General features: G+C 32.4%; 1 pseudogene; it reads right to left on the bottom strand.

The window, feature by feature from the left end:
• Positions 1-222: 222 nt before the first annotated feature.
• LOC141516159 (cyclin-dependent kinase 2-associated protein 1 pseudogene) lies at positions 223-555 on the bottom strand (annotated as a pseudogene).
• Between the last annotated feature and the right edge of the window lie 18,865 nt (positions 556-19,420).

The following is a 19,420-nucleotide window of genomic DNA, read 5'->3' as shown; positions in this document are numbered from 1 at the left end:
CCTAGGTTGCTAACTACATATAATGGAAATCTTAACTGCAAAATGACCTCTTATTCTTACAGACTGTGGTGGGGATGGGAAGAAGAAAAGGGGAAAGAACCCAAACTTTTGGACCACTCAACAGAAGAGATTGATATGAATGTTTTGAAAGTCACCAGAGGAATAAGTGTTAGTCTTTCTTCTTCACAAAGAAATGGAAAACTTTGGAAGTGAAGTGGGAAGCTAGGATCTTGCATTGCGTTCAGTCTCTGCCAGGCATTCCAGGACTAATCCTCGTGAATGAATGATGCCTCGTTTTACCCTCTCCATGGCACTTTTGCTCCCTGCATATGTGGGTCTGATCTCTTTCCCTAGCTCTTCGATGATAGCTAGTAGTTCTTCATATTTGCTTTGAGGTACCTGGCTTCTCCCTGAACCCTGGGTATAGCCCAGAGATGGGGGTCCATAGTCATTGATCAGTTGCCGATACTGGGTAGATGCCGCCATTCTGGCGGAAGGAGAGTGGACACTCCCAGCCGGGGCCAGGGGGGCACCCGCCGTGGGCTTGTAGGACATGCCAGCAGCTTGGCGGCCCCGGCGAAGATGACCATCACTTGGCCAGACCCCCGCAACGCAGCCCAGCTGCCCCCGGCGGCCCAGCCAGCCCCGCCGCAAACTTTTGAGGGGCCAAGGCGGGCCAGGGGCGGGGCAGCCCTTCTCCTCCTCCTCCTCCTCCTCCTCCTCCTGCTTCTCCTGAGAAATGTATTTCTAATGAGAAAGAAGAGGGGAGGATATTTAGTGACTTTGAGGCTATGCTGCTTATCAGTGAATCAATCTTTGAGAGTATTACATGTATTAAGCCAGATAAAAGGGGCATATTTTGACAAAGTAGTTATAATTATACAACTGGTTAAACAGTAGAGTCATAAAAAGGACAATACTAGGTAAATGCTATGCTTCAGTGGATAAATAACAACAGGTGAAAAGTCACAAAGACCTATTATAGAAGAGGGAAAGAAAGGAGGTTGTGAACTCTGAGTAAATCTACTCAATAGAATTTCATCTAGAGATGGAATAACATATAATCCCAATTGAGTTTAAAAATGCTATCCTACCCTATAAGAAAGTGAGGAGGGGCAAGGGTAAGAACGGGGAAGAAGGGACTGATAAAAAGGAAGGTAAAAGTGAAAGCAATGTTAAAATTTAAAATAAAAGTCAAAAGTAGAAAGGGAAAAAAACATGAATAAGGGGGAATATGAGGAAAGGGGGGGAAAGTATAAATGTGGAAAGGCAGCATGGAGGGAAATACAGAATTAGTAATCCAAAAATGTAAATGTGAATGGGATGAACTCTCCTATAAAACAAAAGCAGACAATAGAATGGATTAAAACTCAGAATCCTACCATTTGTTGTTTATGAAAAAAACACATTTGAAGCACAGAGATAGACACAGTATAAAGCTGGAGTAAGATATAGTATGTTTCAGGGAAAGTAAAACAAACAGAGGTTGCAATACTGATCTCAGAAAAAATAAAAACAAAAATAGGTCTCATTAAAAGGGATAAGGAAGGAAATAATATCTATTTAATGATGTAAGGACCAAGAGCTATAGACAGCATCTAAATTCTCAGAGGAGAATCTGAACAAATTATAAGTAAATTTAGGTAGCAAAACTTTAACAATGGGGAACCTCAACCTCCATCTCTCAGAATCAGATGACTCTAACCCCAAAATAAACAAGAAGGAAGCAGGTGAAAAAAAAAATCTCAGAAAACTTAGATAAGATAGACCTCGAGAGAAAACTGAGAAAATTTCTCTGCAATACATGGTACCTATAACAAAATTAACTATGCACAATTAGATGCAGAAAATAATAAATACATGCTTTTCAGATCATGATGCAATAAAATTTGAAATATAGGGTCAAAATTGGAAACTAAATAACTTAATTTTTAAAGAATGAGTGCAGCAAAGAATAAATCTTTGAAACAATAAACCATATCTTCCAAGAAAATGATAACAATGCGAAATCATTCCAAAATTTATGGAATGCAGCCAAAGTAGGTTTTAGGGGAAATTTTATATCTCTAAAATGTTTATATGAATCAAATAGAGAAAGAAGAGATGAATGAATTGGGCATGCAGCTTAAAAGCTGCTAGAAAAAAAACTAGAAAAAGAGCAAATTAAAGATTCTCAATTAAATACCAAATTAAAAATTCTGAAAATCAAGGGAAAAATTTAAAAAGATTGAAATCAAGAAAATCATTTATCTAATAAATAAAGTTGAGTTGGTTCTATGAAAAAAAATGAAATAGTTAAACCTTTGCTTAATCTGATTTTTAAAAGAAAGAATACCACATTTTCAGGATCAAAAATGAAAAGGATGAATTCACCACCAATGAGGAGGAAACTAAAGAGATAATTCTGTGCTATTTTGTCAATAAATTTGACAATCTGAGTGAAATGGATGAATATTCACAAAAAAATACAAACTTGCCAGATTAGCAGAAGACAAAATAAAATACTTCAATAGCTCCATTTCAGAAAAAGAAATTGAAGGATCATCAATAAACTCCCTAAGAAAAAGTCTTTAGAATCAGCTAGATTTACAAGTGAAGTTTATCAAACATTTAAAAATTATATCAAATTCTTCATAAACAATTTTTAAAAATTGGAGTTCTGCCAAATTTCTTTTATGACAACAGTATGGTGCTAATACCTAAACCAGAAAGAGTAAAAACAGACCAAGATAATTATAGACCAATCTCCTTAATGAACATTGATGCAAAAATCTTCAATAAAATTTTAGCAGAGAGATTATAACAAGTCATTACTACAATAATTTAATATGATCAGGTAGGATTTATCCCTGGTAGTAGGGATGATTCAATATTAGGAAAACCACGAGCCAAGAAAACATTCAAAATAATTGAGCATATCAATAATAAAATGAATAGTAATCACATTATTATGCCAATAGATGCTGAAAAAAAACCTTTGAAAAATACAACATCATTCCTATTAAAATACTGGAGAATATATGAAAAAAATGTAGTTTTCCTTAAAAGAATAATCAATATCTATCTAAAACATAAACATAAACATAAACAAATAATACATGTAAGAAGAATAAACTCAGAGCACTTCCAATAAGATCAAGGATGAAACAAGGATGCCCGGTTTCACCGTTACTATTCAATATTATATTAGACATTTTAAGTTTACTAATAAGAGAAGAAAAAATTGAAGGAATTAGAATTAGCAATGAGGAGCAAAATTTTCTCTCTTTGCAGATGATATAATGGTATACTTAGAGAATTATCTGAAATCATCTAAAACATACTGGAAACAACTAATAATTTCAGCAAAGTAGCAGGATAGAAAATAAACCCATACAAATCATCAGCATTTCTATATATGAAGAACAATATCCAAGGGCAAGAAAAAGAAAGACAAATTTCATTTAAAGCAACTATAGACAATATAAAATACTTCTGATTCCACCTCCTAAGACAAATGTGGAAACTGTATGAACACAATTGCAAAACACTTTTCCCCTATATAATGTCAGAGCTAAACAGTTGTAAAAGAATCACTTGTTCATGGTTAGGCTGAGATAATATAAGAAAAATATCAATTCTATTCAAATTAAATTACTTATTCAGCACCATACCAAAGTACCAAATAAATGTTCTATAGAGCTTGAAAAAATAGTAACAAAATTCATCTGGAGCAATAAAACGTCAAGATATTGAGGAAACTGATGAAAAAAAATGTAAAGGAAGGTGAACTAATTGTACTAGGTTTAAAACTATTCTATAAAGTAGTTATCATATTACTGCCTGGAACCGGTTAAGCAGTAGAGTAATGGACCAGTGGATTAGGATAGGTAGAAAGGAAAAAGTAGTAAATGAGTACAGTAATCTATTGTTTGACAAGTCCAAAGGCATTAACTTCTGGGACAAGAAATCACAGTTTGATAGTGTTGGGAAAATTGAAAAATAGTGTCACAAAAACTAGACATATACTCACATCTCGCATCTTATAACAAAATAACATCAAAATTGGACTGAATTAAAAAGTAAAGGGCCATACTACAGAACAATTAACAGATCATGAAATATTCTCTCTTTTGAACCTATGGAAAGAGAAGAAATTTATGCATTATAAAATGCAATATGGATTATTTTGCCCATATTAAATTAAAAACATTTTTGCACCAATGAAACTGATCCTACCTAGACTACAAGGAAAACTGAAAGCTGGGGGAAAATTTCGTAACTGGGGGTTCTGATAAAGATCTCTTTATAAAATATATAGGGAATTGAATCAAATTTTTGAGGTTACAAGTCATTGACCAATTGATAAATGATCAAATAATATGAACAGGTAGTTTTCAAATGAAGAAATTAAAGCTACATATAATCATATAAAAGAATGCTCCAAATCATTATTAATTAGAAAAATGAAAATTAGAATAACTATGATGTACTGCCTCACACCTATCAGATTGGTTAAGAAGAAATAAAGGAAAAAAATATGAATACTGGAGAGGTTGTGGGTGAATTGGAACAGTAATGCATTGCTGGTGGAGTTGTGAACAATTAAACAATTCTGGAGAGCAATTTGGAGCTATGCCCAAAGAGTAATCAAACTGATCATACCATTTGATCCAGAAATGCCAATACTAGGTCTATATCCAGAAGAAATCATAAAAAAATGGGTTAAAGTCCCACATATTCCAAAATATTTGTAGCAACTCTCTCGGTAGTGGCAAAGAATTGGAATCTGAGGGAATTCCCAGCAGCTAGAGAATGACTGAATGTGTTATGGTATATGAATGGTTGGATTGAAGAGAGGTATGAAAAGAATTATATGAACTAATGCTGACTGAATGGAGCAGAACCAAGAAAACATTGTACACATTACCAACAACATTATGAGTTGATCAGTCATGACAGATGCAGCTCCTCTCATTAGTTCAGACAGCTAGAACAAACCTGTGAGACCTGATATGGATGCCATCCACCTCCAGACAGGGGGGAAAAATAGCACTCAAAAAAATTCAGAGAATCTGAATGAGCACTGTGTTCACTTTCAAAAATTTCTCTCATGTTTTCCTTCCTATCTCATAATTATCTTCTTTTCCCCTTAATCCTAATTTCTCATATACAAAATATGTAAACATGATAAACTCAAATGCATCTGTACAGCATTCACCAGACTTTTTTACTGCTGAGGGGAAGGGGTGAAGGGATGTGGAAGAAAATTATGTAACATATAAATATGCAAGTAGAGGAATGTTGAAAACCTTTCATAACCAGTAATTGGAAAAGTTAAATAAAATATCTATAAAAATGCTAAATTCTTCCTTCTGAGATTTTATCCAGTTTTTTTTCTGTATATGTTTTGCTTGTATGCTGTCTACTCAGTTCAGTGTTGAGCCTCTTAAGAACACAACTATTTTTGCCTTTCTTTTTAATTGCAGCAGATAGTGCAGCATCTAACACATAGTTGCTTCTTTTTAACTGCTTAATTGATTGCTCTCTTGGTGCTTAAACTATATTAAAAGTAAAATTCACTGACAAGACTTGTTATTACTAGTGATTACCTGACAAATAACCTAAAACTTTGACCTTGATGGGTTCTTTTACAAAGCAGCTGGTTTTTATTTTCTTTTTGTCTTGCTTTTAGTTTGCTTGTTTGTTTGGTTATTTTATGCCACTAGAATTGCATAAATAAAGTGATTGGATTAATGTCTGAAAGCTGAAATTCATACACTTACAAGTAAGGGAAAAAAAGCAAAAGCAAACAAGCAAAAAGCCCCCCAAGTGTGACAACAGAAAAATGAAGTTTTGAATGCAGCTCTGATTGCTTTTTGTGGAATCACAATCCTTTATAATAATGACTCATTAGGTCTTTAATTTTTCAAAGTATATCATAAAGAACTGTGAAATGGGTAATTTACACATCATTGTCCCATTTTATGGATTCTGAGTTAAGGAAACTGAGTTTCAAAGAAATAAAGTGAACTGCTCCTAGTCACATGGCTAATATGTTTTAGAGGTAGGAAATTCTACCTAAGTATCAGTATCACCAAGATCAGCAATCTTTTCACTGTATCATGCTGCTTCTATTTTTAACTAATTTGAGTAATTAATTAAGTTCAGGTATGCATGCATTAACTACCAGACTCCCCCATGATTTTTAATTTAAACCATCATATTAGTTATGCTGAATATTTTAGTTAGAAGGCATAATAATATATTATATAATAATATTGATCTCATATATTAACACACATTTAATTCATCTATACAATTATTCTACAATTATAACCATGATAGTCAGCCCATTGCACTTTGGAGTAATTGTTTCAAATTCAAAAAGAAATGTGGTCACTATTCCAAATATAAGAATCCTTGTAGGCTACATATTTACTTAATTTTAAAATGTATTATTTTCTATATTTTATTGTTTTTTACTTAGTTTATTATGTATTTTCTATTTGTATTCTTAGTTCAATCCCCTTGCCAACAGCATGTTTGAAATTTTGATTCTAGACCATAGGTAGTGAAATTATATGAACTATTGTTTTGGTCAGCATGAATTGAACATTCAGTAATAGCCCTGAGGGAGGAAAAAAAATCAACTGATGTATAATGCATGCTTTGTTCTATTTGTCATTTTTTTCTCTCTATTGTCCTTTACCTTAGGTACCCAATACCATCATAATGTCCCCTAATGTACTTTTCAATTCTCAATGCTCTAAATTTTCCCTACTCTATTATCAGAATTGCCTTCTCCTATGACCCACTATTCTAACTTTTGTTGCTTGTCTGCCAATTTGGTAAACTAATTCATGCTTAATGATAATAACTGGCCACATTATCTCAGATTCTATGTTGGATTTTATTACTGATATTCAATACCTTAATAGACATAATGAGTAATACTCATGAATTTGTTGGATGCTGGAAAAATCACTGAGTCTCTAAGTATTCAAATGAGCATTCAGTAGATAGAGCACCAACCCTGGAGTCAGAAGAATCTGAGTTCAAATCTAGACTCTGATACTTACTGTGTGACCTTTGTCAAGCCACTTAACCCTGATTGCCTCACATCCAGGAACATCTCCATTATTCTGATCCATATCTGCCCACTTGGACCCAGATGTCTCTGGAGGAAAAAGTGACACTGATGACTTAGCTCAGCACCCCCCTCACTCAAATCTAATTCACATACATGTCATTGCATGATGTCATGGTCTTTTTAGAGGGAAGGAGAAATACCTTTAAGTACTCTAATGCATAGATAAGTACCCACATTTTTAAAAGTTCAATATGGCTCATATATTAACTTAAAAGATAAAAATATAGAATTACTTATACTGCACTGTATCTTTATTTTGTTAAATGTTTCCCAATTATATTTTTTTAATTTAAGGCAAGGGGGTTGTGGTTTGCCCAAGACCACACAGCTAGGCAATTATTAAGTGTCTGAGGTCACACTGGAACTCAGGTCCTCCTGACTCTGGGGCTGGTGCTCTATCCACTGCATCATCTAGCTGCCCTCCCCATTACATTTTAATTTGGTTGGAAGAAGGAATTCAGATAGATAAATGCCTTGATTTCAAATGATATTTTATAGGGTTGAAGAAATTGGGAAGCACAGACTGGTTAAAAAAACTAAATGGAATATCTAATAATTGTTTTCAGTTATTCTTTTTTAGGGATGAACCAGAGTAGTTGGGTCTATTCTTTCACCACTTCTAAGATTTTTTTGAATTCAATAAGCATTTTTAAGACAATATCCTAACACTCAAAAGGTAGAACTGGAAGCACTATATGAAATTATCAAAATGGAAAAAGATATCATTGCTGTTAGGGAAGGTTTTTCTAATTGTTAACGTTATCAAACACAATCATTTGCCTCAGGAGATGGTGGATTGTCTCTCAACTAACATCTTCAAAAGAGGTCATATAAGTATTCAACGGGTATACTTTAGAAAAGATTTTTGACAGAGAGGGGTTTGGATTGGCCTCTGATTTTGTGACAACAATATTAAATTTTGCAGGGCCTTGAATTCAAGAATAAGACTTTTATTTGCTCAATAATAGGGGATTTTTAATTACAAAGACGTGAATGAATTTCTGGATCAACTCAGTCTTGTTCACACAAAATCAGTGACTTTAGCTAACTCCTAAAATGAAATTCCCATACTGCTCTGTGAGATAAAAATCCACTTAAAATAGACTCCTCTGAGCAAAAACAAAATTACTTTTGGTTTTTCTCTAGAAAAGGGCACACTCCAAGTCTCACAAAGGTAGCAAAAGTTCAAAGAGCTGCCCTGAATTGACAGTCAAGCAAGATTATATGGCCTAATGCAATCCCCTCCTTCCAATTGTCCCTCTCTGTCGACTCATTGGTTAGTCTTCACAGTTACATTCCACTTGTAAAAATCTACCACAGCAACAAAGAAAAGAAAGAAAGGTTTTCATAAAATGTTACCTCATCATCCAGATGGTGAGAATAACCTTCTGCATTATAACTATTTTTATTGAAGTAATGTAGCTTGTTTTGGAATGCAAGATCTAGGAACAGTCTACTTATCATCAAACAAGAGGAGTCTTATGAGCTTCATTGGACTGCAAGGTTATTCTCATGTCTACTGTTCTCCCAGTTAAGATAGTTTTATTCTCAAATAGGTAACTAACTAAAAATGCAAGGTCTCTCTGGAAATAGTCCACTGTTCCCCCCCCCCGCCCCCCCCCCCCACACACACACAACAGAATCAGGAGGATTCCTAGCTTGGAATGCAAGGTCTGTCTCCCTCTTTCTTCTAAGAATAGAATAATAGTCTGTCTTTGTTTTAATGATTTTTAACCCTGAGAGGACTTCACTAGGAATATTAACTCTTAAGAGGGAATATTACACTCACTACTATCTGCTCTCTTTCTTTGATTTTATTTTCAGCTTTCATGAAAAAAGTAAAATGACTAAAGTTTGTTATTTTGTTTTATGAATTTGGTGTTTTGGAATGTGATTTATGACTTGTCAGTTTACAAGCAGTTTGCCCTTCTTTATAAACAAGCAGACTATATTAGCTTTTTCTTTTCTACAAAGAATGTGAATGTGATATCATATTTATCTCAAAGTAGGGAAGACTCTGTGGTGCCTAAGGGATAGTAGGGTGTAATGGATTTTGGTGAGCACTCAATTTTGAGTCAGTGAATATAAGTGCAAGTACTGCCTTCATCAGTTGACCTGCCTAGGTTTTCATGTTCCCAACTGTAAAATGACAATGTTAGACCAGATTATCTTTAAGATGCCTTCCAGCTCTTTGTCTCAATTAGACTTATGGTTAAGACTTAGGAAGCAGCACTGGTTCTAAATTGTCAAATTTCTAAAGCATGTCAGTTTTCCACTGGAAAGAAGTTTATCATTCTCTAGGTCTGTCATTTATGACATATTATATACATTTGGTATCATTTCAAAGTTATACAAACCAAATTTCCTCTCCAATGGTGCCTAAAATATTGTAAAGGTCATTGCATATAGGAGATTAATGTATCAGGTCTAGGCAGGAAAATAGTACATTTCTCAACATTTGAGAAGTCAAAGCTGTTGTTGCACATGCTTCTAGGCATCATGAAGATCAAGTCTTTTTCTTTTGAAATTGAATTTCAGAGCTAGTTTCTCCTTCTTGGGATATAAAAAAATATCAAATAGTTGCAAATAGTGATGCTTATATGAATAGATTTTTTAAATAACTGAAGACTTCAAAGATGTATTATTCTATCACTTTTCAAACTTTATCAATCAAGGCAGGATAACTTGGTAATTTAGTTGATCATCTTCAAAAATTTTCATAGTTCAAGATTCTGTTCCAAACCTGATGATGCTATAGATTCATAGACAGATTCATAGATTCATAGATCATAGATTCAAGTATTCAAGTTTTCTAATCCATTTTCCTGCTATGGGATGATGAGGTATTGGATCAGTCTAGAGTTAAACTTAGATAGATTAAAATGCATATTTATGATGATATTGTATTTTTGTTTATTTGGTGAGACAATCAGAGTTTAGTGACTTGTCAGTGGTCAATCAGTTAACAAGTATCACGTGTTTGAGGATGCATTTGAACTCAGGTCCTCCTGATTTTAAGGCCACTATCTGCTCCCAATTATGGAATTGTAAATGGAAAGAATAGATATACACACTTATACATACATTCAATATCAAAAATACATGCTGAAAATTTATAAAGAAAAAAATGATGCAATAAAATGCTCCAAACTACTCTTCCAAGGATGTGATTTGATGCCCACAAGTATTGCACATTGTATATATGATTAAATCTTTCAAACATGTATTTATTGGTTACATTGAATTTTTCTTTTCTTTTTCTTTTTTAATTATATTTCACATCATTTTTTACATGGAGAGGAGTGATAAATAACATGAAAATGGAACAAATAAAATTTATAAAAACTTAAATTACTAAAATGTTAATTACCTAATCTGAATTTAAAACATTTTTTAAAAATATCCCATTAAAAACACCCTATTAGAGATAGGGATAAAGTTAGAGATAGACAACAGGTCTGTTACTCTTGGCATATGAAATCCCTATATAATGAAATTTCCTCAACAAATGTTACTTGAAACCTTCTCTGCAACTTATAGTCTTACGCAATTGCCTAGAATACCAGAAGAATGTGACTTTGCTGTTGTACAGTACTTTCTATTACATCTGACTATAATCTCATTTGTTTTTTTCTTTTTGTTTTCATATTTGTCATAGAATTGGAGTGTTTTGTTATTTCTTTCCCCAGTACATTTAAATATGAGAAAATCGAGGCAAGCATGGTTAATTGAATTTTCCAGGGTCACACAGCTGGTAAGGGTCAGATATTCCTGAATTCAGGACTGGGATTCTTTTCAGTGAGCCACTTAGTTGCTTCTATGTGACTGTCTAGGGTCATTTAGTGAATATGTTTCAGAAGTAGGATTTGAATTCAGGTCTTCACACTATCATATCATCTTCATCTTCAATATTGTATATAGTTAAAATGCAGTTTTGAAAATTAATAACATACTATCATCATTAATTCAATAGATCTGTGACTCCATTGTAAAAGGAATTTCTAGTGAAGTAAGCATTGGTTTTCTTATACATATCTACAAACGTTGTGACTTATATAAATTTACTTATGTGAAGCACTGAAATATTAAGGGACTTTTGTGAGCTTACATGTTACATATTTTTCATAATTAGTGCTTGCTAGAACTTGTCTCTACATTTAGTTCTCTACTGTGCTCTACTACCTCTCTAAATGTGAATATTCATTAAGGTATTACAAATACATACAAACATTCACAAATGCAAGGGGATTTAGAGACAAATATACTTAGAATTTTCTTTGTTTCTGAGGATATGAAAAACATGGGAAAATCGTTTCCATCCCTCAAGGAATTTCTTATTCCCCAACCAATTCACATTTTTTCACCCTTTGCTAAATGTGGAAGAACAAAATCAAACTCTGTGCTTTTTAGAGACCACTCCACAAACAATGATCATTTGATTTTTTTTACATTATTAATGGTGTTACTGACAGAAACCTCACCTGGAAAAATCTACCTAAGTCACTGTCCCTTTATGTCCTGCCATATTTTTGTGATCTTTTCTTGTTTTTTTTAATAATTCTAACCAACTGTCCATACCTCTCAATATAATCCATATTCTTGAAGTTCCATTCTTCAGTGGAATTCAAATTCTATTTTTTTTATTTGTAAAAGTGTCCTTGGGAACTCTATACTTCTCTCTCTCTCTCTCTCTTTCTCTCTCTCTCTCTCTCTCTCTCTCTCTCTCACACACACACACACACACACACACACACACACACACACAAAACACCTTTTTTATACTCATAGAATGTGCTTTATAATACATTCTCCTTTGTCACAGTGGAAATATAAGTAACATTATGATCAGAGGAACTTTGTTCAGATCTCACCTCTAAGACTGGGACTTTATTGACCCTAGATTTCCTTATCTGCTAATATATGTTACTTGATTATTTGACTACTGGGGTCCTAGTCATCTTTGAATATAATAATGTTTTCTTATAAATGTTCAAGTATACTATCCATTTAACATTTTTATTAAATACAAAGTGCAGCTATAAATAATAAATTACCTAAATGTAGTTTTTGAAAATTGGTCCCAGGTGTAATTGAAAATGGCATAGACCTTGAGCTCAGAAGATCAGAATTTGAATTCTGCTACGATCATAGATAAAACAATTTTATCTTTTGCCCTACTGATGCCTTGACAAATGTCAAACCTGGAATATTTTTATCAACTATTTTCTTTGCTCCTATTCACATATTGCTGAACAGAAATGGAAATAAAGAAAATAAAAATGAGCAGTTTGGGGCAATTACATATTTAGTTTCTATTGCCTCAACTGATCTTTCATTGTGGCAAATCTATCATCTTATCTTCTCTAATTGTTGAACTATCTCAATTTACCTCATCAATCATTCCAAAATTTTCTTTCTTTTATTTTTTCAAACGTCCCATGGTAACCCCTCCAGTTTAGGAGCTAGATTCATATTTCATTACAAAAATTGTGAGCATTTGCCAAAAGTTTCCTCCCTGCTCTTTTTATATCACTCAGACCCTTTAATCCCTCTGTCACTGTTGAATAAGTAAACTTTCTCTTTGCCATGGCCAACACATCCAAATTAGATGTTTTCTAATATCACTCCATTCCTTCTTGGCTCCAAAGAAAGCTGTTTAAGGCAGGTACCTACACTTTCTCTCCTCTCATTTCCTTCTCTGCTAGAATTTCAAATATCATCCAAAAGAAAGTGCTTTCTTCAAAGAAACAAATAATCTCTGAAGTCATAACATAAGGTCTTTCACCAATGTTCATTCTTCATGAGTTTTTTGAGTAGTTTTTGGTACTATCACCATGTTTTCTTGAATATTTTCCCTCTTGCAATTTTTATGATAATATACTTTCTTGTTTCTTTTGTCTTACAACTCCTATGTCTCTTCTGATATCTCTTTTTAAAAAAAAATAACATTTATATTTTAAATATTTTGAGTTCTGAATTATTTTTCTCTTTCCTATCCTTCTGCCACTAATTGAGAAGGCAAGTAATATGATATCAATTATGCATATGAAGTCATTTAAAACATATTTCCATATAAGCTACATTGCAAACACACAGACACATATACATATGCAAGAAAAACAAAGAAAGTGAAACATATATTCTTCAATCTGCATTCAGAGTTCATAAATTCTCTCTCTGGAGGTGGGAAGCATTTTTCATCATGGGACTTTTGGAATTGTCTTGGAGCACTGTCAATCAAAATAGCTAAGTCTCTCACGGATGATTATTTTTTATGATATAGCTCTTAATGTGTTCTCCTCTTTCTGCTCGCTTAAACTAGAATCAAATTATATGTTATCCTGGAATTGTTTGCTTCTTTGCTTTGTTTTATTTTTCATCCTACTTTTCACTTATTTTTTAATAGTACAGAAGTATTCCATCAAAATGATATAGAATAACTTGTTCAGCCATTACCCAACTAATGGGTATCCCTGCAATTTTCAGTCCTTTGTCATCTTACAGAAATTTGCTCTACTGTGAACTCATCCAACCCTTCTGGAGAGCTATTTGGAACTATGCCCAAAGGGCAACAAAAATGTGCATACCCTTTGACCCAGCAATACCACTACTGGGTCTATACCCTGAAGAGATGAGGAAAAAGTGTAAAAACATTACTTGTACAAAAATATTTATAGCAGCCTTGTTTGTGGTGGCAAAGAATTGGAAATCCAGCAAATGTCCCTCAATTGGGGAATGGCTTAGCAAACTGTGGTATATGTATGTCATAGAACACTATTGTTCTATTAGAAACCAGGAGGGATGGGATTTCAGGGAAAGCTGGACGGATTTGCATGAACTCATGCTGAGTGAGATGAGCAGAACCAGAAAAACACTGTACACCCTAACAGCAACATGGGAGTGATGTTCAAGCTTGAAGGACTTGCTCATTCCATCAGTGCAACAATCGGGAACAATTTTGGTCTGTCTGCAAAGGAGAGTACCATCTGTATCCAGATAAGGAGCTGTGGAGTTTGAACAAAGTGCAAAAACTATTCCCTTTAATTTAGAAAAAAAAAAAACAGATATCTTATTGTCTGATCTTGTTACCTCTTAGACTTCTCTTTTTTTTAAGGATATGATTTCTCTCTCATCACACCCAATTTGGATCAAGCTACAACATGGAAACAAAGTAAAGACTGACAGAGTGCTTTCTGTGGGAGGGAGGGGGGAGGGAAGCAAGATTGGGAGAAAAATGTAAAACTCAAATAATATCTTCAATAAAAAATAAATTTAAATTATAAAAAGAACTTAAAAAAAGAAATTTGCTCTAAATATTTTAGAGTATTTAAAATTTTCCTTGTTCCCTGATTGTCGTTGGAAATCAGAAATATCGCTGTGTCAAGGAGAGTATGCCAATTGTATAACTCCAAATTGCTCTACAAAATGGTTGAATCAGTTAATAATTCCACCAACAATGAATTTTTCCCCATTTTTTTTCATATTTCCTGTAACATTTGTCACTTTCTCCTTCAATCATTTTAACCAATTAAAGAATAAAATGATATAGCAAAGTTTTATTAATTTGCTTTTCTCTAATCAATAATGATTTAGAGCATTTATGTAAGATATAAAAAGTTTTGATTTATTTATTGGAAATTTTCCTGTTTATACCCTTTAACCATTTATCATTTGGGAACTGATTCATATATGTATCAATTTGACAAAGTTTTTCATATACTTTAGCTATGTGACCTTTACCTTATAAATTGTCTATAATTCCCCTTCCAAATTTTCTTTATTCTTTCTGATATTGGTTACATTTACATTGGTTTCATTCTATTCATTAAAAATATTTTAATATTATATACTCAAAATTGTCCATTTTACAATTAGCTTTGCTATCTATCTCTTATTTATTTGTAAACTTCATCTATCCATTTGCCCAATAAGTAATATGTTATATGTTCTTCTAATTTCCTTGTAAAATCTGTCTTTATCTAGGTCATGTATCCAGTTTTTGCCTTCACTTGGTAAATAGCATGTTATTGGTCTTTGCCTAGTTTATGGTACATTAGTATTCAGTTGCAATTTGATTTATTTTAAAATCAAATTTGAAAAAGTTTTATCTAGCTAATTGTTTTTCAGAAAACAGTTTTGTTTATTAATTCAATAATTTTCGTGGTTTCAGTTTTATTAATTTCTCCTTTGATTTTGAGAATTTTTATTTGGAATATAATTTGGCATTTTTCATTTTAATTTTTTCTAGGTTTTATAATTGCATACTCATTTATTTGAGATTCTCCTTCTTTATTTTGTTCATATAAGCATTTAGAGATATAAACTTTTCCATAAAAACTGCTTCAGCAGGAACCCACAAGTTGTTGCATGCCATCTCATTGTTGTTATTGTCTTGGATGAAATTTTTGATTATTATTTTGTTTTTTTATTTTATTAACAAATTCTTTTCTATTGTTTTTTTAAATTTTTTAATTTTTCCCTTCAATCTCACATCCCTTCCCCCACCCCCCAAAGAAGGCAGTCTGATTGCCTTTACATTGTTTCCATGCTAAGCAATGATCAAAATTGAATGTGTTGAGAGGGAACTCATATCTTTAAGGAAAAAAATGAAATATAAGAATTAGCAAAATTACATAATAAGATAACCTTTTATTGAATTAAAAGTAATAACCTTTGGTCTTTGCCTAAACTCTACAATTTTTTCTTTGGATCTGATGGTATTCTCCAACCCAGATACCCTAAAATTGGCCCTGATTGTTGCACTTATGAAATGAGCAAGTCTATTAAGATTGATCATCAATGCCATGTGGCTGTTGTGGTGTACAGTGTTTTTCTGGTTCTGCTTATCTTGCTCGGCATCATTCATGCAAATCCTTCCAGGCTTCACTGAATTCCCATCCTTCCTGGTTTCTAATACAACAATAGTGTTCCATAATATACACATAATACAATTTGTTCAGCCATTCCCCAATTGATGGATATTCACTCAATTTTGATTTCTTTGTCACCATAGACAGGGCTGCAATAAATATTTTGTACAAGTGATGTTTTTACACTTTTTCATGATCTCTTCAAATTATAGACCCAGTAGAGGTATTGTTGGATCAAAAGGGATTCATATTTTCATTGCCCTTTGGGCATAATTTCAGATTGCTCTCCAGAAAGGTTAGATCAGTTTACAGCTCAAGCAAAAATGAAAAAAGTGTCTGAGATATCCCACACCCCTTCCAACATTGATCATTGTCTTTTCTGGTCATATTAGTCAGTCTGAGATGTGTGAGGTGGTACCTTTGGGATGCTTTAATTTGCATTTCCCTAATCAGTAATAATTTAAAGCACTTTTTCATATGACTGTGGATCGCTATGTTTTCATCATCTGTAAATTGGCTCTGCATATCCTTTGACCATTTGTCAGTTGTGGAATGGATTGTTTTTTTATGAATTTGACTCAGTTCTAGATTTTAGAAATGATTCCTTTTTCAGAAATACTAGCTGTAAATATTGTTTCTCAATTTACTACATTTATTTTGATCTTGGTTACAGTGATTTTGTTTGTGCAAAAACTTTTAAATTTAATGTAATCAAAATTATCTAGTTTGTTTTTAATGATGTTCTCCATCTCTTTCTTGGTCATAAACCACTTCCTTGTCCACAAATCTGACAGTTAAACTATTCCTTGATCTCCTAGTTTGCTTATAATATTGTCTTTTATGTCTAAATCCTGTATCCATTTGATTTTATCTTGTTACAGGGTGTGAGTTGTTGGTCTAATCCAAATTTCATACTACCAATTTTCCTACAGTTTTTATCAAAGAGAGAGTTTTTTATCCCAAAAGCTGGACTCTTATCCAACAGCAGATTACTATAATCATTTCCTGCTATCTCTTTTGTACCTAGTCTATTCCACTGATTCACCATTCTATTTCTTAGCCAATACCATACAATTTTGATTTTAAATCTGGCATGTTTAAGCCACTTTCTTTTGCACTTTTTTTTCATTAAATCCCTTGGCAGGTACACTCCCAAGTATTTCATATTGTTTGAAGTTTCTTTGAATGGGATTTCTCTTTCTAGCATTTGTTGTCATATCTTAAAAGTGATATATATATATATATATATATATATATACATATATATATATATATATATATATATATATATATAAATGTTGAGGATTTATCAAACAGGTTTTTGGATGATTTTTTAGGATTCTTTAGGTATACCATCAAGTCATCTGCAAAGAGTCAGAGTTTTGTCTCTTCCTTCCCGATTCTAATTCCTTCAATTTCTTTTTCCTGTCTTATTGCTGAAGCTAACATTTATAATACAATATTGAATATGTTTCACCCCTGATCTAATCAGGAATTCCTGAAGAGTATCCCCAGTGTATTTAACATTTGTTGATGGTTTCAAAGAGATACTGCTTATCATTCTAAGGAACAATCCTTTTTTCCTATGTTCTCTAATGTTGTTAGTAGGAATGGGTACTATATTTTGTCAAAGGCTTTGTCAGCATCAATTTATATTTCTGACACGTCTTTTATTGATATAACTAATTAAATTATATTTAATTTAAATTAAATTATAATTAAATGAAATTATTCTGGTATTGAACCAATGCTGCATTCCTGGGATAAATCTTACTTGGTCATAGTGTATTATCCTAATGATAACTTGTAATTGCTTTGATAAGATTTTATTTAAGACTTTAGTATCTATATTCATTGGGGAAGTAGGTCTATAATTATCTTTCTCTGTTTTGATTCTTCCTAGTTGGAACCAATTGTTCCTTAAAGGTATGATAAAATTCACTTGTGCATCCATCTGGCCCTGGAGATTTTTTCTTAGGTAGTTCAGTAATGTCTTGCTGAATTTCTTTTTCTGAGATAGGGTTATTTTGGTATCTAATTTTCTCTTCATTTAATCTGGGCAACTTATATTTTTGTAGATATTTATTCGTTTCGCTTAGATTATAAAATTTATTGGCATACAGTTGGGCAAAATAATTACAAACTGTAACTTTAATTTCCTCCTCATTGGTGGTGAGTTTACCTTTTTTCATTTATGATACTAGAAATTGGGTTATAGACTTTCTTTTTTTTAATCAAATTTAAAAAATGTTTATGAATTTTATTGTTTTTCCCATAAAACCAACTTTTGTTTTTATTTATTATATCAATAGATTTCTTGCTTTCAATTTTATGAATTTTCCTTTAATTTTTGTAATTTCTTAATTGGTATTTAACTTGGGATTTTTAATTTTTTCATTCTCTAATTTTTCAGTTGCATATTGAATCCATTGAATTCCTCTTTCTCCAATTTATTCATGTAAGCATTTAAAGATTTAATCTATCCCATGTTAGTATCACAAATCAAAAATGTGAACTGACGACCAATGAGGAAGAAATTAAAGTAATAATTCAGAATTTTTTTGCCCAACTCTATGTCAATATATCTAAGCTAAATGGACTAATATTTACAAAAAATATTAGTTGACAGGATTAAATGAAGAGGAAATTATATACTGAAATAGCACTCTCTCAGAAAAAGAAATTCAACAAACCCTTTTTGAACTCCATAAGAAAAAATCTCCAGGGCCAGATGAATTCACAAATGAATTCTATCAAACATTTAAGCAACAATTAGTTCCAATTCTATATAAACTCTTTGGTAAAATAGGTGAAGATGGAACTCTTCTATGATAGAAATATGATGTTGGTACCTAAACCAGGAAAAATTAAAACAGAGAAAGAAAATTATAGACCTATCTCCCTGTTGAATTTTGATGCAAAAATCTCAAATAAAATCTTAGCAAAATGATTACAACAATTTATCACTAGAATAATACTATGACAAAGTAGGATTCATCCCAGGAATGCAGGGTTGATTCAATATTAGGAAAACTGTTAGTATAATTAATTTTATAATAAAAAACCTATCAAAAATAATATGATTATATAAATAGATACTTAAAAAATCTTCAGACAAAATACAGCACCCATTCCTACTAAAAACATTAGAAAGTATAGGAATAAATGGTTTGCTCATTAGAATAATAACCTGTATCTAGCTGAAACCATTAAGAAGCATCATATGCAATGGGGATAGTCTAGAGGCATCCCCAATAAGATCAGAGGTGAAACAAGGATGCCTATTATCACCACTACTATTCAATATCATATTAGAAATGTTATCTTCAGGAATAAGAGAAGAAAAAAACTGAAGGAATTAGAATTGGGAAGGAAGAAGCAAAACTCTCACTCTTTACAGAAGACATGATAGTATAAC

Source organism: Macrotis lagotis, chromosome 3 (genome assembly GCF_037893015.1).
Source record: "Macrotis lagotis isolate mMagLag1 chromosome 3, bilby.v1.9.chrom.fasta, whole genome shotgun sequence".
In the NCBI taxonomy this organism is placed as follows: Eukaryota; Metazoa; Chordata; class Mammalia; order Peramelemorphia; family Peramelidae; genus Macrotis; species Macrotis lagotis.
This window is presented reverse-complemented; position numbering and strand designations above follow the sequence as displayed.